This window comes from Lissotriton vulgaris, chromosome 6, assembly GCF_964263255.1.
Source record: "Lissotriton vulgaris chromosome 6, aLisVul1.2, whole genome shotgun sequence".
Classification (NCBI taxonomy): Eukaryota; Metazoa; Chordata; class Amphibia; order Caudata; family Salamandridae; genus Lissotriton; species Lissotriton vulgaris.
Genome location: NC_141694.1, coordinates 1480532587 through 1480552861, shown reverse-complemented (window position 1 = coordinate 1480552861; position 20275 = coordinate 1480532587). Strand labels below are relative to the sequence as shown.

The window sequence follows — 20275 nt, the reverse complement described above, 5'->3', positions numbered from 1 at the left end:
GGGTGTGGCCTGGAACCTATTGAAATCCTTCTTGGCCGACAGAGTACAAACAGTAGATCTATCTACATTGACGTTGGTTGTGCTGAAAATGATTTGTGGTAGGCTTCAAGTTATATAACATACCTGCAACGGATATTCAATATCAAGACGTCAGGGGGATGCCCAGTGAGGTAATGAGAGGAACTCGAGCTATCGCCAATTTTAGATTTCTGAAAATCAAGTAAGATAATGCCCATTGTAGTCGGTGAGGATAAAGTTAAATAGCACACCTTGAGTCCTGACAGACAATGCGTTGATGTACAAGGGCGACACAGACTTGAGGTACAGTCTGGGATCACATCCACGACCGGACAGTTATTTAAAATCCTAATATGCGGAAGGGAGTGAGAACTGCAGTATTTTATACAAGTGTCACAGGCTAATGACACAAAAAGGACTTAAATCACAGTGTTATATGGCGTGACCAGCCGGCAAGTTAAATGAAGTCCTAACGGGAGCAGTTACGGGACACACTCGAGACTGCAAAGCTGGAAACAGGTTTCGCAGACTAATGGAATCAATTAAAACAGAGTGCCAGATCTAAATTTAAACACCCAACTAGCTAAGCGAAGATATGCTTATCGGTATAAAGACCGATATTCTGAACACTAGTCCAGTCAAACAGATAAGTAACGCTGTCGCGTATGGCCATACTTACATAGAAATGCGGGCAGCGCTTCAGGAAAGTAAATCAAATAAGTAACGCTGTCGCGTATGGCCGTACTTACATAGGAATGCAGGCAGCGCTTCCGGAAAGTAAATCAACCGGAACGAAGTGAGCCGAGATCCCGAAGGTACTCGAGGCTCCTCTATTTAAATCTCGTCACCCGGAAATGAATTGACGATCATAAGTGGAAACTAAGTCTGTTTGTCAAATGAAGACCGCATCAATGTATCGGCCATTTTAAAATGTCTAAAGAGTAAATGCGGCGAACACTGATGTCAGGCATATGGTACCATAAAGTTGTGTCTACTGAAAAGTAGTGCTGGTATCGGCATCTAGAGAGTAATGTAAACCAGTATATTCTTTGTTGATATACAAAACCAGATAATTGTTCAATATCAATCATTAAAAACATGTAAACAAACAATGTTAATCATCGAAATAAAATGTCTGTAATCAAAATCTGCAGAGAGGCAAAGAAGCGGAAAAGGCGACGAGCTGCCATGACTGCATGGCAACAATAACCGGCTGGATGTCTGCTAATTGCCTGAAGTTGAATGCAGGCAAAACAGAGGTGATTATTTTCGGGAACAACCCCAACCTCTGGTCTATAGCATGGTGGCCCAGTGAGATGGGCCTCCCCCCACCACCTGTACTTAAGGTTAAAAATTTGGGAGTGATTGTGGATAACACTCTCACATTTGGGGACCAGGTCAGCGGAGTGGTGTCAACCTGCTTTTTTATCCTGGGAACACTGAAGAAAATAAAACTCATCCTCACTGAAGAAAGCTTCAGAGCAGTTGTCTCAGCTCTCATTCTGTCCCGTCTGGATTATTGTAACAGTCTGTATCTGACTATTAATAATAAACATCTTAACAGATTACAGATGGTACAGAATGCGACAGCCAGGCTTCTTACGGGCACTCCGAGGTTTGTGTCGGTAAGAAATGGCCTACGTCACCTTCACTGGCTCCCAATCAAACAACAGGCCCAATTCAAGGCTCTCTGCACAGTCTTCAAGTCCCTGAGGGGGACCGACCCGGAAGCCCTAAAAGAGCGCATTCAATGGTATGTCCCCGGGAGAACGTTGTGCTCAATGGAAGCAAAGCGGGCGGCCATTCCTAGGGCGAAAAAGGCCAGTTGGGGCGGAAAGAGCTTTGTTCTTAGAGCCACCAACGCCTGGAATGAACTTCCGTTTTATCTAAGAACTGCCACGGAATTCCTTTCATTTAGGAAAGGCCTGAAGACATGGTTGTTTTCAGCTTAGTCTCAGGCGGGGCTCAAGGGATGGAGGGTTCCAGGTAGACAGTGCTCAGCGCCAGGACACCCTTGGGTAACAGTACGCTTTATAAACCCATATAACATAACATAACATAACATAACATTGTCACAACGCCCAGTAGCATACTTTTCTGCTACTCTGGATCCAGTAGCTGTGGAATTACCTGGCTGCTTGAAAGCAGTAGCTGCTACTTGTGTGAGTCTGGAACAGAGTGAATCAATAGTGATGGGATACCCTATAAAGGTGTTTGTACCACATTCAGTTGAGATCCTTTTAACAAGGACTCGTACTCAACAGTTGACCCCTAATCGGCTGACTAAGTATGAAAGAGTAATTTTGTGTGCTGAAAATGTGAGTGTGACAAGATGCACAATGATGAATCCAGCAACCTTGTTGCCTGACTCATAGTGTGAAGAAGTGGGAGAGGAAATTGATCATGACTGTTTAGATAGGACAGAGATGTGTACAAAGCCTAGACCCGACCTCCTTGACGTTCCAATGGTGCCATGGGGTACAGATGTGCACTTAGTGGCTGGGTTAGGTTTGAGAATAGAGAATGGAGTATTGATATCTGGTTATGCAGTATGTACTGTATCAGGTATCATAGAAGCTTCTTGTCTAAGAGGAGTCAAGTCTGCACAAATAGCTGAATTGTTTGCTTTGACGAAAGCCTGTAAAGTGGGGAAGAAATTGAGGGTAACCATATTTACGGACAGTCAATATGGTTTTGGGATTGTGCATTACTTCGGCCAATTGTGGCTACAGTGGGGATTTCTGACTTATTCAGGATCTCCAATCAGGAATGGTAAAGATGTTAGAAGCGTTACAGTTGCCAAAAGAAATCGCAGTGGTCAAATGTGCTGCATATTAGTCAGGAAATGATTATGTGACATTGGGTAATCGGTATGCAGACCAAGTGGCACAATTTTGTGCAAGAAATACAATGTCTTTGAACAGGGGGATGGAAAAAGAAGATACCAATTGCCAACTGATGTTTTTCTCTGCTTGGGATGAAGTTAGACAGTTGCAGGATGAGGCAGACACAAAGGAAAAGGAACACTGGATCAAAACAGGTTGCACAAGAAGAGCTGATGAAGAATGGGTGTGTCTAGATGGTAGGCCAATAATGCCAGATAGTTTGTTATCACAAATTGCCAGGGTATATCATGAAAGCACACATGTTCGGAGGGATGTCATGATTAGACATTTCAGACAAACATGGTTTAATCCAAAGTTTAGGCTAGTTGTAGAAAGTCTCTGCCAAATATGTTTGACCTGCTAATTACAAAACCCAGGGAGAAAGACAGTGGTCAGTTGGGGAAAGATTTGAAAAGCTGAAGGACCATTTAGAAGATTGCAACTAGGCTTAATTGTGTTGCCACCGTGCAACAGTTTGAAGTAAGGCCTTGTCATTACGTGTCTGTGTTCTCGATGGGTAGTGGCTTATCCCACGAGGAGGAATGACAGTCTCACAGTTGGCAAACTTCTGTTGAGAGAGCTCATTCCTCGTTTCGGATTTCCAGTCACTTTGGAATCAGTTAGAGGACCTCATTTTAATAATGACATAATTAAATTGATTTGGAAGCCTTCAGAATTGAACAGAAACTACATTGTGCCTATCGACCAGAAGCTTCTGGAGTGGTTGAGTAGTTAAATGGCACAATAAAATCACGGTTAGGGAAAGTGCGTGCACCCACTTCACTGAAATGGCCTGATGCTTTGCCCCTTGTATTGATGAGTCTTAGAAGCATTCCAGACCGAAGAACAGGATTAAGTCCTCATGGGAAGAGCAATGAGACAAGCATTTGTACCTGGCAACATATTGGTGGATATAACTGATGATCTAGTGTTGGACTATTGCAAGGGACTAGCTGATATGGTATGTTCTGTGTCCCACCAGGTTGGAGAGGATGCAATCACAGCACAGCCAAACCAAGCTCATGATTTGTGTCCCGGAGATTTTTTCGTGGTGAAGAAGCACACAAGGAAATCGTGTTTGGAACCCAGGTGGAAAGGACCACATCAAATCATATTGCTTATGACAGCAGAGTAAAGTGTGCAGGCTTGCCAAATTAGATCCATGCCAGTCACACCCAAAGAGTCCCAAGTCCACCTGAATAACCAAAGAAGCAACTGGTAGAACAACGAAAAGAGCCAGAAGCTGAAAGTTGTGAAGTCAAAAGAACCAGACTCTGAAGAGCTCATTGAAGATGAACAACCAAGTACAAGTCAAGTAGGGTCGGCACCAGCTACTGAGACTGAAGAGACTGCTGCACAGACCAAAAGAGCGTTTGAATCTGAAAGACCAGAATTAACTGTTGCAGAAAACCCAGATTCAGCTCAGTCAGAACTGGAAGAAGAACTCATTTCAGATAACCAAGATTCAGCTCAGTTAGAATTAGAAGAAGAACGCATTGCAGAAAACTTAGATCAAATGTAATTGCAAGAAGGAAAACAAAAGGAATCCATTGTAGAAAATTTAGATACAGTTGAGTTAGGAAGAGGGAAAGAATCAATTGGAGAAAGTTCAGATCAAAACCAGTCAGAAGAAGAAAAGAAAAACAAAAACACACATAAGGGAACTTAAAAGATAAGTTCTTTAGTCAAATGCGTTAGTTATTATTGGTCTTTTACATTTCAGGATTTGGCGAAATGCATACTTGACATCCGACCAACTGCAAAATGCTTGCCCTAATTACGGGGTAATTTGCACCTGTGCCAGCCTGACTTACCCGGCCTTCAAAGAGAACCGGCATCACGTAATTGCTCAGCTACTTAATTCACCGTAAGGTTTAGCAAGCAATGTACTAATCGATTTGTGATTGTCTACGTCATCTGCGTGAGCTATTGCAGGTGGCCCTGTATTTGTAAAGACCGTTTCCAGACCCGGTCAAAATTAGATTAAATGTTGTTTACTCCTTAAGCAGGGTTAATACACGTATTCTGATATAAATCCCTTTGATTAACCTTTTTCGTGTTGAGATCGCATCAGGATTCGAACCCTCACGTTGCAATCATCTTTCCCGTCTATACAGCTTTAAGGCAGTGGGCGCGGCGGGTACCATGTGACGTCACCCCGCCCATGTGAGCAAGTCTGGCCACTCACGCTACCACAATACATAAAAAATCCTGAAATGTAAAAGACCAATAATAACTAACGCATTTGACTAAAGAACTTATCTTTTAAGTTCCCTTATATGTGTTTTTGTTTGTCTCTTTTCTCCCTACAGGTTTTTGGTTTATCCCTACAAATCGTAGAGGGTAACTACGAAAAACTATCTGGTATTCTATATATTTTTCACATTTTGAGCCTCTCGGGAGGGTACGCCTTAGTGCGCGCACACCACCGGAGGACTTTTGTGTAGGTCCTGACGAATGCTGAGCAAATTGCAACATAAGCAGCAGAAACATGTTGACCAACTTTTGATACTTACTAGGACTCCGGTTCCTTAACTCAGAACCTTGGGTAGTCCGTCCACTTTGTTTTTATCCAATGCAGGTTGGCCATTATTAAAGATTTTTGTAAAGGCACAACTTTTGCATTTTTTAATACACTTATACACTCACTTATAGTCACCTCCTAATTTGGGCACTGTTAAACTCACCACATCCTGCTCCGCTGTAATCAGGCGTTGTAGCACGCTGGGGGGGACATTCGGTCACCCCAGCGGGGACCCAATGATGAAGCATGTCACCAACTAGTGGTGAGTGAGGGTCCTTCTAAAAGTAAGGTTTTTTTCCCCCTTCTAACACTGGGTGATCACGATACCCGTTAGGTTTCATCCTTAGAGGAAGACCTGTTGGGCATTCATAGGGAGATAGAGAGAATTCACTTTGTACATGCACCTTAAAGAAAAGACATTCATACAAAGGGTGGATTTATTGAGAAATTTTCAAGCCAAAGAAGAAAACATTGAAAGCGGAAATGAAACAGATTAAAAGCTGAAAGCCTTTGAAGTGTGGGATCACATAAAGATTTTTATTGTAGACAATTTTTATAGAAATTAAACTTAGAGAACAGATTAGATACTAAAATGGCAGAAGTACAGGTGACTGAACATCCGAAATCTAGTTTAAAACGAAGATGTGTTAAATGTTATTTGTGTAGTATTACAATACTAATCTTAATGTGGTTATTATTAACAGTTGGGATACCTGTCCTAATGGTAACTAATACACAGAATAACACAAATACTAGTGAGAGAGGGAGTGCAGTTACTAAAAGAACTAAGGCTACTACAGATTTAAGATTAATGGATAATAGCATGTATTATCATGATCAATCAAGTAGTGATTAGGCATTAAATGTATTCACTAAACTCTTGTATCAGTACGTAAATACAATGGACGTGAGTAATTGTTATGTTTGCATGAAACTACCTAATTCTGACTCGGAAGGTGCAACCTACCATCATGTTCCATTAACTTATGCTGTAACTTGTAGTGTAATAACTAGTTTGTTTTATGTTACTGGTAAGTTCAAATACTATTATAGTAATATGGATTTGGTCTTTTAAGAAATTTCTATTCGTTGAAATTTAAACCCTGTCCTTAGTACTAAGAACGCAGAATTCATGGGTGACTTTTTTCTAACAACAAATCCTATAGACATAACATACGCTCATAAAAAACAACCTTACATGTCTTTTGCGTGATGAAGAAAAAGATTTTTTAAATGTAGTAGAAGACAGAAGGCAGGATTTCCAAAGGAAAGCTGTTCAGCAAAAGTCACATGTACCTCCATGGGCTGCTTTAGAAGGAGACTATAAGAAAGGCGAGACTCATGCTGCAATTTCCCTAGATTTGTAAAAATTGGGAGATTCTGTCTACATAGACTAAAAACTGAATATAACATTGTCTTCATTGGTACTAGTGAATGTGAGCATACCTTCCTAATAATGGGCGGATGGGGATTAAAAGGAGGAACTGATCCTGTATTTCCAGGAATTTATTATGTGTGCGGTAAAAGTGCCTATTATAGGTTACCGGCATGATGGTATGACGGTTGTTATGTTGCCATTGTATTTTCTAAGGTATACCACATCACTAAGAACAATGAAATGAGTGAAATAAAAGAGCACGTTTTTCAGAAACAGTAGGTGACACATTTGGTGCCCTTATACCGTCAGTTGGAGCCGTATTGAATTTGCATAAAATATGTCCATTATCCACAGTAGTTGATCGTTTATCAACAGATACTGCTGGAGGTTTCTTAATGATAAATACTGAAATGGTTGTGATCAGATCTATGGTTTTACAAAATAGACTTGCCCTTGATATACTATTGGCAAAAGAGGGTGGAGTCAGTGGCATGTTGAAAGTTCAACACTGCTGTACATATATCCCAGACAGACGTAAATGTATTGAGGGATATATTAAGAATATCACAAAGATTCATACATTTTTGACCCAACTGGAGGCTGACGGTGTTTAGGAGAGACTTAGTAAAAGCCTTTCCCCTATAGGTAGTAGGTTTTACACTTTTGGAAGAAGTTTACTAGGGAAAATATTAATCCCCGTAATTATTATAGCATTGGTGATATTGATGATAATAATGATCTTTAAATGTTGCAAGGAAAAAATGAGAACTGGATCGATGAGGGAAATCAAAAATAGAAGGATGGGAAAAAGAGAAAAAGGGAGTAAATTGAGCTAGAGGAAATGAGAGACAATCTGTATGGTAAGATGAAAGAAATGAACTTAAAATAGAAAAATAAGGAAGGTGTAGAAAACAATGTAGATACCAAGATAAAATGATGAAGTTGGCACTTGGTAATGATGGGTATTTTATGATGGCTCTAAAATGCCATCAGAGGGGGGATTGATGGAGCAAGGATTCAAGAAAAAGGGAACTTGCTTGGATCAGTTCCTCATTAACAAGTACTAATCTCTAGATATAGAAAATACATGAAAAATAGCATACGCACGACATTCACATATGGGGAAGAGAGCTTTTTGCATGCTTAAATAATGAATAATTTGCAGCGCGATCAAATCCTGCTTTAAACCAAAAATGTTTCTGCCCATGTGCAAAACAAACCCTAGGTAAATAACCATGTAATTAACTATTTTGAGAGGGAAACTCACGCATGCACAAGAATTACTAACCTTAAACCTTGAGGCACCGTGTGCCTAGCGTATGCTTGCCTGAACTTTAAAAGAAGATGTTGCCGCTAATGCTTTTGCTTAAAGAAAGAACATTTAACATGGGATAGTGTAGAAGTGGGTGGTAAACAGTGACAATCACATATTTTGAGAAATTAACATCTGTTTATGTCTCCTTTATATTAGTGTATGTTTGGGCCTAATGTGCTAAGCCAAAGAAAAAATGGCAGCGGAAAACCGTTGACAGGCTGCCAAGAGCCAAGGACAGAGGCTATGGGAACTCTTTTCAACTGTGAAATTATACAAAATGTGTACTTAATCTGTTACTTTAAATGGGTGGGAAAGGATGTGGAATAAAGAAATAAATAAGTTAAATGGGATGGGTTTATTAAACAAAGGGGCCCATTAGAAAATCGACTCCCTGCCTCTGCCCAATCGCAGTCCATGATCCACGAATGTTTGCAACTTTTGAGGGTGGGACATGCAGAATTAAAGAGTATAAGTAGAGGGACAAAAGTTTTAGAAGTGTGCTCATCATGAGAGCAATCAATCAATGCTGAGAGTGAGGCGAGATCTGCTGCTGGAAAGAAGATAATTAGCAATAATGGGGTAACCCTGCGTCCCTCAGAACCTGGGTATGTATGATATGTAAAGAAGTGGTTCTGTGTGGAGAGTGACAATTCCTTTATTCAATGTGTTAATACATCCTGATTTTTTTATTTTCAATAGCAAACATTAAAAACTTAATGTAAAAAATTTAGAAAATGGTTCAACAACACTTTTCAAGAGCTAAATTGGGATACATGGAACACAACATAAAGACAAAACAATTTTTTGGTCAAAAAATGATGATTGTATTGTATGAATATTATGTATACATATCAATGCATATGGCTGTCAATAAAGCAATACAATACACGGCGATGAAGTGATTGAAGTGCAGCAACAGTGACTTGTGATGATAGGTGAAAAAGTGCTATACATATACTATGCAAATGGGTAACATATACGACAATACAAATAACTGTTATGTTGAACTGTCCATTCCTACAAGCATGGAAAGAAGATAAACAGATTGGGAAGATTCAATTCTGAAAAAAAAACCTGATTAGATTGAAGATTAGTAAGTATTTCTCTGATCTGATTCTGTCCTATAGTCTTTGTCTCCTGATTCTTATTCAGGTGACCTCCACCAGTCCTTAGGCCAGAGGGTTGGGTTTCCCGTTTCACCTTGAGTAAATATATTTCTGTCTTAAATTTTCATATCTTTTGCAAATGTATGATTTATTATGTCTTTTGTCTCTCCATCTATCCACTCCTAATGCATCGAATTGTTGAATGGATCTGTGAATTGAATGTATTTGATAAATTAGTTTTTCTCTCTCATGAAAGTTGATGGCGTTTGCACTGTGAATCTGTATGAGCGTTCATTTTGACTGAGTTATTAGATACAATTAATTGAATCTTACCCGGAGTCTGTCATTATTTTGGTGTTAGTTATAAGTTAAATTTGTTAAATTGTTAATATCACCATCAACAACTCGACTAATGGTCCATTGACCCTTGGAAGAGTGTTGATCTGCTAAGATTAATTAGGCATTGACTAATCAAGATCAAAGTGAATATAATACTTGACCCCCCAGTGAAACAGCCAGGAAACTTGAATGTGTATATGGACCTATTTGAATTTATAGTTGACTGTGAAGTGTTAATCCCTGGCCTTCCGCTGGATCAATAGGACATGTGTGCACAAAAACAACAGCTGCATTCTTGTGTTATGTCTAAATGCTAGACAAGAGACATTGTTGTTTGACCTTGTCAATGTTAAGACTAAATCCAAGGAAAAGAACAGAATGTGAAAACATACACAGGGTCCGTATAAAAGTACAATGTGGCACAAAAGCAAGCATGTTTATCTAGTAACGTATGTAAAGGAAAAATTAGGCCTACAACTTGCACAGTTAGGTTAAATTAGGGAAAACAATAATTCACACACACAAGTGCACCTCCAGCTTGACAGAGGAACATTCCACTCTAGCAACAGTGACTCCATTCACCCTCTGTTACTTATCCAGTGTCTTCCACACAATCTGGCCATTTATCAAGCAGTTGAAAACTGTCTCCATGGTGGCTCCTGTCCCATCTGTTGCTACTACCACAGCAGCATCTGGCCCTCAGGGTCCCTTGCGGTGCTGGATTCACTCAAGGACTTGAGACTTGGGTCTTTGTCTGCACTTGTGCTTGGCTTACTGCCTCACCACAGCCATTTACTTTCAGTTCAGTGGAACAGAGATAGGGTGGCAATCTTCAGATTATGGAGACCAAGCCTGGCATGAACCTCCAACTGTAAGGGCAATGACCAAGTGGACCACCATATCTGGTATATGCAGAAAGCCTGGCCTCTCCATGTCTCAGGGTCTCAACAATAGAGAGATACTGGAGCTCCATAGTGTGCATCCCAGCATGAGACTGGCTCCATGCCTTCCCCCATGTTTATGGCAAGTTGGTATCACCTGACTCTATGACAACTGCCAATATAATTTAAACATGCATAAAAGAAGCCTCTGGTTTTACAACGTACTGCAGGCATTCTTAAGTAGATGTGTCAGGAAAGGCCTGATTTTATTAAATCCATGGAGACAAGCAATTATCCAACTTCTGTATTGTACCTGCAGTCCTACAACTCCCTCCCCTACCTCATTTTCACAAATATATCTTCTATGCTGGCTTTTACCTCCATTTCTAGTAACAACACACAAAACAGAATTAGGAACTCAGATTTTATGAAGCAAGACTGTTTCTGCTGTCTTTGGGCCAGATTTATATCTTAGCGGATGCATCCAGGCCGTTGAAAAATGACGCGCCATCCGCCTGCTGTCGGATCTGTCCTCACACCTGATTTATATGTTGGAGGTTTGATGGATGATACGTTTATCAGGCCCGCTGACCCTGTTGCGTGTGAACTCCTCCGTCAACAGAGTAAGACCAGAAAAGTGGCTGGCGGAGGCATTACATGCCAAACTCCACCGTCCTAATCATGGTGTCGGTTTTTGTTAGCGTTACCATGGCAGCTAAATCTCCACACCTGAGCTGATGTTTTAAAGCCGATAAAAGGGGGTAAGCTACCTTTACCATCCTGTTGTACTTGACAGCTTACAATGAATCTGATGTTTCAACGTGCTGCACACCTCCTCTTGGATAGGGATGATGATCCACCATGTCGGAGCTGTAAAAGGAGGTATGTGCATTTAAATATGTTATCTTATAAAAATGTTTTTATTTTTTTTACTTTTTCAATTTTGCTAGTCAGAACAACACACAATAACAAATTGCCCATGCAATAGGCAAACAGGGATTGGCAATTGTTAGCTCAATCAGATTCATGTAGCAGGTAGCCATTTCTTGAGGGATGGCCGCGATCGTAATCACAATAACGGGTACCAGGTGCTCCAATAGGCATTAAACATGGATGGTGGTTTCAGACATGGCTTCCACATGGGAGGCGGGGCGGTAGGAGGGGTGGAGAGCTCCATAGCTCAACATATCAAACGTGTACATAAGTGTCTAACGTCAATAGTTAATCTCGGAGTGGTCGCCATATGTCTTTGGTCCTTGGGGTACTTTTCTACCATGTGGCATCGGTAGGACAAGACCACTGCACCCATACCATGCCAGCTCTCGCTTTGCAAGTAGAAGTTAAATGGTGGTAAATCTGTGCACCCCTTTCGGGACATCATTAACATATCCCACGAGGGGATGAGGTGTAAGCACAACTCCTATTATTGTAAATATCTGGGAGAATATTTTAATCTAGTATGTCCCTATGTGCAAGCATGTCCATGACAAATGTGCAAAATCTACCTCGTCAGTATGGCACGTTGGACATTCGGACAATCACATGGGAGCAGTCTTAGTTTGGTCGCGTCATGTGGTATAGGCCCGGTGTAGAAAGTTGTAGTGAAATAGCTTGTGCCTATGGTTAGGGGAGACAAGTTTTGTCTGGGTTCAAAAATAGTACCAGATTATTTCAGATAGCGAAGCCCCAGGTCACTTTCTCTGGCTGTCCTGGTCCTCCCATCTTGCTGTGGTTTCATGGCAATGCAGGCAGTGTACAGCCTAGATAGCAGTTTTCCCCCTTCTGTATCGGTGATGACTCATTTCAAAAGAGAGAAATCATCTGGGACCAGTGGGTAGGAGAACATGTGATTGTGCAGCGTGTTGTGTAGGTGCTGGAGTATAACATGGTCCTTGTGTGTACCACCCCCAAAGTGAGTAGTGTCTGAGTGTGTGAGGATTTGACAGTCCGGGTAGAGGTCCCCAATCGTATGTAAGTTGTTTTGTAATAAGGTACGCTGAACCAGTTTCTCCTGTGTAAGGGGGAGCCAGGGATTGTTTGCTAGTGGAAGGGCATGTGAGTAGATAATATCCTCACCGAGGAGCCGGCAGACTTTCCTCCAAGCCCAGCTTGTGATTGACAACTTTTGGATATTGGAGGGATCCATCTGGATGCCCTTACGGACCACGGAGGGACGCATCATGCTTGGTCTCTTTCAGGTCTACCATAGGGGAGGTGGGCGTCTGCCTGATACCGATGATACCCAAATTGACATTGCGCTGCAAGATAATATAGCTGTAATTAAGGCACACCAAACCCTCCCTGTTCGTAGGGAGGTACCTGGGTGTCCCATTTAATCTGTGGTCTTCATCCAGTCCAGATAAATCGCACAAGAATATTTCTTACGGTAGCAAAAAAATTGTTAATTAAGGGGATTGGTATATTGAGGAATAGATACATGAATCGAGGGAGGATAACCATTTTGATAATGGTGATGCTTCCTGCCATGGGCAGGGGAGCTTGATTCATCTCTCAGTTTGTGTGGACAGCTTATCAATGGCTGGTTCATAGTTCAGACAGAATACCTGTTCCTTCTCCTGATGGAGCGTGATTCCCAGGCATTTAGTGGATCTCTCACAACAAGGCAGAGGACATTCAATGATCCCTTGCGGCCTGATGACACTGAGAGGGAATAGCTCTGATTTGGCTCCATTGATATTGAGACCTGAAAGGCTGCCAAATCTAATAATTTCCCATACTATGGGAGTGAGATTATCTATGTAATGTAAATGTAATGTGATTTGTACTTGTATAGCGCACTAATACCCCAACTGGGGTGTCCTGGCGCTGTAACGCATACCACTGTGGAACCCTTCCTGGGTTTTTTTCCCTGTGAAATGTCCACTCCTGGGCTCCCCCAAGGTAAAGCCAGCCATCCCAGCGCTGTTGGGGCCGTTGTGGAGATTAAGCAAGCTATTGCCCAGAGTTGCAAAGTGGGACCCATGATTAGAATAGGCACGAGGCGAGAATTACCAAGTCTGAGGAAATTGAGCCCAAGACCCGCCGAGGCAGGAATTGAACCCTGGTCCCGGGCCAGACCTCTGCATCAGGGTCTGCCGCTCTAACCATTGAGCAACACTTATCTGCGGCATGCCGTATAAAAAGCAGAATGTAATCCGCATACATGGACATCAGTAAGGCACCAGGGAATGTGTAAGCCACAATGAAGGTGGTTTTGTCCTGGAGATGCGGGCCAGGGGGTCTATGGCTACAATAAAAAAGAGAGGTGACAGAGGACATCCCTGTTTGGTGCCTCTAGCCACTGGGTAGGGATCTGTGAGAGAGCCGTTGACCCACAAGCAAGCCACAGGGTTTGAATGAAGCAACATAATAAGATCAGTGTACCCACTGGGCAGTCACAATTTATACAATGTCGCTTTCAGAAAAGGCCATTCTAATTAATTGAATGACCTTTCGGTGTCCAAAAGGGCAACAGCTGCAAGGACTTCATGGGAGATCTTGTTTAGCACTGCAAAGATTGTACACAAATTTAAGGAGGTGGCTCTGTAGGGGACAAAGCCAGTGTATAGAGGCAATATGATCTGTTCCATCAGGAGTGACAGTCTTGTTGTAATAACCTTGGCCAAGATTTTATTGTCAGGGTTAAGCAGTGAAAGGGGGTGGTACAAGGTACACAAGTGAGGTTCCTTACCAAGTTTCAATAATAGTGTGATCACCTCTTCACAGAGCGAAGGGGGGGTGAACTCCGCCTCGAGGGCCATGGCATACATCTCTTTAGGATGTGGGATGAGCAAATGCTTGTATGCCTTATAAAATGCACCTGTGAGTCCGTCTAGGCCAGAGGCTTAATAAAATGTAATTTATCATGGCAGTACACATATGTAACGTACTCTTTTGAATGTACAACAAATCTTAGCCTTTACATTTGAAATATTATGTTTTCATTGTCATGCCTGAAAAAGGAGTAACTGTGTATTATTGAACTTTAAAGTGAAGTAAATATAGTGCAAATTAATGTGGGCAGGGACAGTTTTTCTGATGTTACTTGTGTCCTTACACCACTTGTTGTGGGAGCAGCAGAAGAAGTGGTAAGTTAACCCCTCCCCTGCTGATGACGGAACCGCTCCGTCATCAGCTACGGTTGGGCTGTGCTGATGACGGAGCGGCTCCGTCATGGCCCGGCCGCCGCGCCTGCGCGGCGCTGATTTCGCGCCTGCGCAGCAGTTTTAATGAGCGGGGCGGGTCATGACGGAACAGCTCCGTCACCAGCACAGCTCAACCGCGGCTGGTGACGGAGCGGTTCTGTCACCAGCATGCGGCCGCCGAGCGGCCGCCCCGCCCACTTAGCGCTGCGGCGGAATAGCCGCCGCAGCGAAAGGGTTAAAGTTTTTTTGCCTGGCATTACAGGCTATGGGCCTGAATACGATCTTGGCAGATGAGATACTCCGTCACAAACGTGATCTGATTCGCTATATTACAAGTTCAGTAGGATATAATGGAACTTGTAATACGGTGGACCGGATATCCGTCACGTTTGTGACGGAGTATCCCATCCACCAAGATTGTAATCAGACCCTATGCGCAGCGAAGATTAGAAATATGGAATATACATACTTACTATTTTTAAATACAATAAATCAGTTCTATAGTCATATATATTTGTAGCTTGCAAGAATATTGATTGCTGTTATAGTAGTTTAATAATGCCCTCAACTACTAAACAGGTAAAAGACTATAAAGAAATGTGACCCTAAAGGGTAGGAATAGTAGAGGTGTCATGAAATAATCTAGTGTAAACAAAATAGGAGTCTAGTAGTAAGAGCAGGAGATCAAAGGTCAACATTTACTTACGTATTCTTGTTTAAGGTGTCTACTAAAAATGCAAATGGTCAAAAAACAAACATACTGAACAATGTGTCTGTGCGCCCCAGAAAAATAAAACATGTTTTGAGCAAAATAAATACATTTTGAGATACTTCTCCCAAAAGAATATACATAAATCATAATAATTATTGAACAAAAATAATGAATAAAAAACACATAAATGAGCTCTGCTATCCAATATACATATTGTCATTTTGTCTCCAAAGTCAATGGTCCCCAAATGACCTCCTCACAAAGGGGCAAATGTCACTCCATGAACAGATGCTAGCCAGACACCTCAATTCACCATTTGGGAGGGGGCGGGGGGACCTTTTCTTAAGGGGTTTGGGAGGAGTAGAGGTGGTTTTAGAGGTTGGCAGAAGTGTGGATGGTGTGGGTGTAAGAGGTGTGTGGAAAGTAAAGGGTGCTAGAGCTGTTGCAGTGGTGGTGTGTGTGTGTGCATTGTGCAGCTGAGTATGTGTATGAAGTTTCAGGATGATGTGGGGTTGTGCTTTTGGGTGTGTTCTGTAATGTGGGTGAAGTTTTTAATTTGGATGAATGTGTTTACTTTGTAGATGTAGTGGCTTTGGGTCAATCAATCAATCAATCAATACATTTGTAAAGCTCGCTACATACCCGTGAGGGTCTCAAGGCGCGGGGGGGTCTCTGCTACTGATTGAAGTACCAGGTTTTGAGAGGTCTTCTGAAGGCCAGTAGGTCTTGGGTCTGCTGTAGGTTGGTGAGGAGGGTGTTCCAGGTCTTGGCGGTGAGGTGGGAGAAGGATCTGCCGCCGGCGGTCGTTCTTTGGATGCGGGAGACTGTGGCGAGGGTGAGGCCGGCGGAGCTGGCGGGTGGGAGTGTAGAAGGTGAGTCGTCTGTTGAGGTATGCTGGGCCGGTGTTGTGGAGAGCTTTGTGTGCGTGGATGAGGAGCTTGAAGATTATCCTCTTGTTGATGGAGAGCCAGTGCAGGTCTCTCAGGTGGGGTGAGATGTGGCTGCGGCGGGGAATGTCGAGGATCAGGCTCAGGCGTTCTGGATGCATTGCAGTCTTCTCAGGAGCTTGGCCGAAGTTCCTGCGTAGAGGGCGTTTCCGTAGCCCAGTCTGCTGGTGACGAGGGCCTGGGTGACTGTTCTTATTTCGGTGTGTGTGTCTCTGATGTGGTTTGTCTGGTTGATGGTGTGTGTTTGTCTGAGGGTGTGTGTTTTTGGGGTGTGCTTTGTTTGGTTGATATGTGTTTGTCTGAGGGTGTGTTTCTGTAGTGTTGTTTGTTTGGGTGATGGCTTGTCCTTGTCTAAAGGTTTGTGTTTCTGTGGTGTGGACTGCTTTTGTGAGATTGTGTGTTTGGATGAGGTTGTAGTGGTGGTAGATGTTGCAGTGCTGGTAGAGATTGTGGTGGTGGTTGTGAGTGTTGTACAAATTGTGATGGTGGTAGTCGTGGTAGCTGAGGTTGTGATTGTGGTTGAGAAGTGGAGGTGATTGAGGGTATGGAAAGTGGTTGAGGATGTAGTGGAACTTGTGGGAGTCAGTCAGATAATAGAGGGGACTGGTGGATGTATTGGAGTATTAGAGTACTTGCGTGTTGTGGATGTGTCTGTGACTTTGGACAGTGTGTTGCTACTTTGTGTGTCTGTATGTGTATGTTTGTGTGTATTTCTTTCTTTTTACTAGGAGTGTCTGTGCATGTGCCTGCGTTTTTGTGTTTGCCTGGGTGTGGGTGTGAGCGTATAGCTAGTGTCTGATGTTAGGACAGAGGTGGTTGGGTGGGTTATGGTAGTAGGAGGATGAGGAGGGATTAGGGAAGAGAAAGGAACTTGAGAGGAAGGGCCAGGTATTTTGCTGGTGGGAGCCAGTGATGTCTGAGGGGGGTCTTAGACTTGCCATGCCTCTTTGTATAGCACACACTGCACAGTGCCTGTCATCCTGGAATGCCAGTAACTGGGTTAATTGTTGATGGACCCCCTGGATGGCAAACAACAGTGCAGTCTGGCCAACAGATATGCTGCGCAACACATCCAGAGCCTCCTCCGAAATCACTACTGGATGGACAGGAGAAGGAGCAGAGGTGCCTGGGGCGAAGGAGACCCAGACTGTTCAAGGGCTGGGTGTTGGCCGGCATTGTAGAGAGCAGGAGGGAAGTAGTGGTGGCCGATGATGTAAGTCCATGAGATGGTGCTGGGTCCACCACCATTTGGAGCTGGTTTGCCGTGTAGACCTCTGAGTCAGTAGATCTTGAGTCCTTCTCTCCAGCCCCATAACCTTCTGTGCTGCTGAGTCCTTCAGTTTCGGAGGGACCGCCTTCAGACCTCCACCTTCATGGCCAACGTCTTCTTCGCTTGTTCTGTAGGATGCTGTTCATTGAAAACAAAACTTAAGAGTCCACATGTACCTGATGTTCATAACATAAAACAGTTTTTATTTCGTACTGCAGTATAAATGTATTTTCTGATGAAGGTCATTTTCTGTCCGAAATGCATTGAAGATTTGAGGATGAGTATTTATTAATGGGTTGTTCACATTTAATTTACTATGAATATTTTCATATTATCATCTGATTAAAGAATAAAGTGAACATTGGAAAAAAGACTTGAAAATAATTTTACCTTCTATTATTTGATAGTTGAAATTATTGAACCCTGCTGGGGACCCAAAATATGCCAGGGGGACACTGTACCAGCCTTGATCAGCGATTTATTGGCAAGTATTGAAGACACTTAGGATCAGTGAGTGACAGATTGTTGGCACCCAACCTAATTACAAACCAGTTTACATTGTTTATACAAGGGAGTGCACAGATTATTTATGTGGGAGCCCTCCTTTACTCACCTGATATGGTGTGCAAAATTACTATATTCTTGTTTTATGTTTATGTCATTCCGCTAGCGGATCTCATCAGATCCTTTGGGTCCGAAATCACATCCTATGCTGATGACACCCAAATTGTCATTTCCCTACGAACCGCTGATAGGATGGCAGCGGAAATATTCTGTGACTGCATGAGAGTGGTAGGAAATTGGATAGCAAGCAATTGTCTTAAACTGAATGCCTCCAAAATGGAGGTGATGGTGTTCGGCACTCAGCCATCTTTATAGATGCCAGAATGGTGGCCTACTGAGCTGGGCTCCCTCCCCACTCTTTTTAGGTGTGTAAGAAACTCAGGAATTCTCTTAAATAACAAACTTTCTTACAAAGACCAAGTAAACACAGTCATGTCAGCGGCTTTTTTATACCTTCAAAATGGTAAAAACGATTTTGCACTTTCTTCCGGAACCCCTTAAAAAAACAATAGCTACCTCTCTAGTTGGTTCAAAAATTGACTATTGCAATGGGCTTTATCTCCATGCACCCTGCCAATTTCTAAATAAATCACAGACTTTACAGAATGCAGCAGCACAATTGCTAGGTAATATCCCTAAGCACTGATCTGTTTCTTATCTGATAGCCAAGCTTCATTGGCTTCCCGTCAAACAAAGGATACTTTTTAAAGTCCATTATACTGTTTATAAGGCTCTACAGGGAATGGGCCCAGACCTTTTGAAAAAATACTTCACTTGGAACATTCCCTCCCACTTCCTCAGTTCCACTGCAGCCAAACTCATACCTGTCCTGATATTTAAACGCACTAGTTGGGGGTGCAGAGGCTTCGTGCTAGGAACCGAGAAGGCATGGAACACTCACCCTTGACACATTAAATCCCAACCCAGTCTGTCTCCTGTCCTTTATTTAGAATTCATTTATCTGCACTCAGCTAGCACCAAGACACTCATTTGGGCCTTTGAGTGCTTTATAAAAACATTTAACATTAACATTGTTCTGTTGTGTTCTGCACAACATTGCCCTACGGCGGAACATTACATTCATCCCAGATGATGACTACACTGAATAAGCCCAGTGTGATTTTGAAGAATTGCCAAATGAAGATGGCAGTGGTGGAGAAGAATGGAATTGTTTACTTAAGATGTCATCGACAACTTCTTTTCACAAGAGTAAATATCAGTTGATGGAAATTTATGTAAATGTAATAATCTTTGTCCACAGGAGACAGAGAGTAAAAACAGGTTTTTTCTTGGTTACTACACACTTAATCAGAAGCACAACTTAAATCACATCTCACCATGCAAATGCAAATCAGGATGAAAACATATACCAAGCCCATGTAGTAGACACAAAAAGTGTATAATCGGAAACAGAAATTATCAATTGTTTTATCTATTTATTAAAATAATTTAGATTAAAAAATTATTCTTTCAAAAAAAGAGACAGACTACTGCAGTCTTTGCTTAAGAAGTACGTTAAAGTATATGTCCACATAGGGTGATTTTAAATTGTGATATTTCCTACGTGTTTACTACATGCCAGTTTGGAAATCCTTGTCTATGATACAGTCATAGTGTTAATATCAGCAGGGGAAGGTTGGATTTTTAGGTTGCAACATTGTGGTAGAGTCCTTTTGAATCTACCTAATATTTTAAAATCATGTATTGATTGTAAACATGCTTCTTTTCCATAGGTCAACATCGTTCATAACACAAAGGAATCATTGGTGACTTTTTGACTGGGTTACTTGCCTTACTTGTGTTACACAAATGTAATAGCTCCTGAATCGTTTTCCTGTTGTGGTACTTTGTATTGTTTTAACATTTAATAATGTCATTACTATCATCATTGCCGTATGAGTTTCTAGGAATGGCTGCTACTCATGTGTGAGTATGTACATATGTAATGTTATGGTAATGGTATATACTGAAAATTTGAAATCTGCTCTGCATATCTTGTAACATGAAGAAAATGATGAGATGGTTTTGTGTAATGTAATAAAACATTTTTCCTTCTCAAGAAAAGAAAATTGTGTGTCAGTTTTGAGATAAGCTGTAAACATGTTTTTAAATATAATTTAAATATGATTTAATCATGAATATTGTAAAAGGTTATATCTGGAGTATCTGGGACTTTTTGACAGTATATGAA

The 20275-nt window shown here is 42.0% G+C and overlaps 1 pseudogene; it reads left to right on the top strand.

Annotated features, from left to right (window-relative positions):
- LOC147709025 (uncharacterized) overlaps positions 1-4425 on the top strand; it is an 84671-nt pseudogene extending 80246 nt beyond the window's left edge.
- The last annotated feature ends 15850 nt before the right edge of the window (positions 4426-20275 follow it).